The sequence below is a fragment of the Mauremys mutica genome, chromosome 3 (assembly GCF_020497125.1).
Source record: "Mauremys mutica isolate MM-2020 ecotype Southern chromosome 3, ASM2049712v1, whole genome shotgun sequence".
NCBI classification, from domain to species: domain Eukaryota; kingdom Metazoa; phylum Chordata; order Testudines; family Geoemydidae; genus Mauremys; species Mauremys mutica.
The window spans coordinates 132,626,839-132,629,693 of record NC_059074.1 but is presented as its reverse complement, the minus strand read 5'-3'; the positions used below and the strand labels follow the sequence as shown (position 1 = coordinate 132,629,693).

Genomic DNA, 2,855 nt, shown 5'->3' with positions numbered 1-2,855 from the left:
GCAGACAGTGTTCTTGCATTATTAAGATACATCATCTCACACGAACAGCACAAACACTGTGTATAAAGACATTTCTGCTGATGAATGTTTTTGAATGAACACTTGGAGAGCAGAACTCAAAACTCTCTCATAAAGTGGAGTCATTGACTCTTCCTCCCCGCCCCAAGTAATACCATTATAGTTAAAAATTGTAACAAAATATTTGCAAAGATTATACAAAGTGTGGTTCAAATCCTGCAGTCCTTTGCTTGAATGAGAGTTTGGACTGAACAAGGATTAGAGGTTTTTGCCCTTGATTTTTTTTTTAAACATACACCCTCCCTATCATGTTCATTTCAATGTACAGAAGTCTAGGTAAGATCAAACAATGTCATGGCATTGATTTATTTTTCCATGGGCAGTTGAAAGTTGTACAAAGGACTCTGCTAATTATAGCTTGTGGCAAACTGACTCAACCAAAAAAAATCACATCTATTGTGCAGCATTTGCAAATGCAAAGTAATGCACCCTGGAAAACATAATCCCAACTATAAATATAAAAATGATGGGGTCTAAATTAGCTGTTACCACTCAAGAAAGACCTTGGAGTCATTGTGGATAGTTCTCTGAAAACCTCCACTCAGTGTGCAGCAGCAGTCAAAAAAAACAAACAATGTTGGGAATTATTAAGAAAGGGATAGATATTTTCTGTTTTACTATCATTTTGCCTCTATATAAATTCATGGTACTCCCACATCTTGAATACTGCATGCAGATGTGGTTGCCCCATCTCAGAAAAGACATATTGGAATTGTAAAAGGTTCAGAAAAGGGCAACACAAATTATTAGGGGTATGGAACAGCTGCCATACGAGGAGAGATTAATAAGAGTGGGACTTTTCAGCTTTGAAAAGAGAGGACTAAAGGGGAGGATATGATAGAGGTCTATAAAATCATGACTGGTGTGGAGAAAATAAATAAGAAAGTGTTATTTACTCCTTCTCATAACACAAGAACTAGGGGCCACCAAATGAAAATAGGCAGCAGGTTTAAAACAAACAAAAGGAAGTATTTTTTCACACAACGCACAGTCAGTCTGTGGAACTCCTTGCCAGAGGATGTTGTGAAGGCCAAGACTACAACAGGGTTAAAAAGAGAACTAGATCAATTAATGGAAGATAGGTCCATCAATGGCTATTAGCCAGGATGGTGTCCCTAGCCTCTGTTTGCCAGAAGCTGGGAAGGGGCAACAGGGGCTGGATCACTTAGAATCATAGATTATTAGGGTTGGAAGGGACCTCAACAGATCATCCAGTCCAACCCCCTGCTCAGAGCAGGACCAATCCCCAAATGGCCCCCTCAAGGATTGAACTCACAACCCTGGGTTTAGCAGGCCAATGCTCAGACCACTTGATGATTACCTGTTCTGTTCATTCTCTCTGCAGCACCTGGCATTGGCCACTGTTGGAAGACAGGATACTGGGCTAGATGGACCTTTGGTCAGACCCAGTAGGGCCGTTCTTATAATACAATGCATACCGTAGTACATAACTCTTTAAACATCACATGATTGTCATGGATAGGGCTTAGGTTTCACAGGCTGTGCCCCAGCATCCCCACCAAAACAAAATGTAAGTAAATTTGATTCAAACCTGTTAAATTGTGCAAAGAATCTGCAGGAGAGTTCTTCCTCTATTCCCATTGGCCATCTGTATTAATTGTACTTTATTGATAGGGCCATCTCAAAATGTGCCCCCTGCATCCACTACACTTCTCTCAACTCCAATATGGAACGGAGGAAGTTACAGGCACAATCCTAGTGAATTCAGGTGTGGACAGAACTGGACCTATGCTTAAGGTAAGATACCTGGACGGAAAGTACAAAAATGCTGAACAGCAAGTGTACAATATCAAAACAGAAACAGCCTGTTAGTAAGAGAGACTCACAAATGTCAGGGTCAGCTTTCCAAAAAGTTAGTTTTTAAAAGAAAGTGGGACAGGGTGGTTGGACCAAAACTGCCTTGATTGAACTTTTTAGCTGCTTGCCCCTGGGGTTTGGTGTTTGATTTCTCATGCTTGGAAGGCAAGATGATGGACTTTTACATTTCGCTCTGAGAATCTGTAGCCCTGACATATTTCAGCAGCAGCTGCCCTCGTCAGGGAGTGCTGTTTGCTGCTGTGAGGTAATTCCTGTCAGTTCCTTGGGAGCCAGGGGTAAAACCTTGGTGAAGAGGGACATCCCAGCAGCAGCACCCAGTTGTGCATTAACAAGGTGGAATAGGAGGACAAATCCCCCTAAGCTGCTGCCACTCCACAGCACTAGTTTCTCAGGATTAAAGTAAGGGAGAGCTGGGGAAATGCAGCTCCCCAGACCCCTTTTCCAAGATCCATCTCAATGGAATTTAATGGGAACCTGATCAGGCTGATTCTCCTCTCACACTTGCAGTTTTGTGTCCAGTGCTTAAGACAGACAGGAGTCATAAGAGCTGCCACAAATCTACAAGCCACCGTTTCACTACAGTGTGACCTGTAAGTGTCAGGGAAGGACATTTTCTTCTTAGTATCACTTTAGTAGACATCAGAATACTTAAATGTTATGAATTTTCCGGAGAGTGGATGTGGGGAGCAGGAGAGCGGTGATAATTCACTAAATGGTTACTATAAATGTCCTCTTTAAAGGAGATCCTTGTTTCAGTGGTAATCACTATGCAATTTTAACTGCCACAACTCCATGAACCTGAGCAGAGCCATGCTGATTTATATCAATGAGGGATCTAGCCTCAGGTCTGTAAATATGGGAGGTAAATTCCCAAATAAGAGAAGATCCCTTGATGCATAAGGAAGATGGATGGAATGACATTTCTAAGCCTTTGTCCC

The 2,855-nt window shown here is 41.9% G+C and overlaps 1 long non-coding RNA gene across 1 annotated transcript; it reads left to right on the top strand.

Moving 5' to 3' along the window:
* The first annotated feature begins 1,454 nt into the window (after positions 1-1,454).
* LOC123365927 lies at positions 1,455-2,505 on the top strand. Its single transcript, XR_006577829.1, has 3 exons — positions 1,455-1,609; positions 1,714-1,836; positions 2,425-2,505. It is a non-coding gene; the product is annotated as an uncharacterized LOC123365927 (long non-coding RNA).
* The last annotated feature ends 350 nt before the right edge of the window (positions 2,506-2,855 follow it).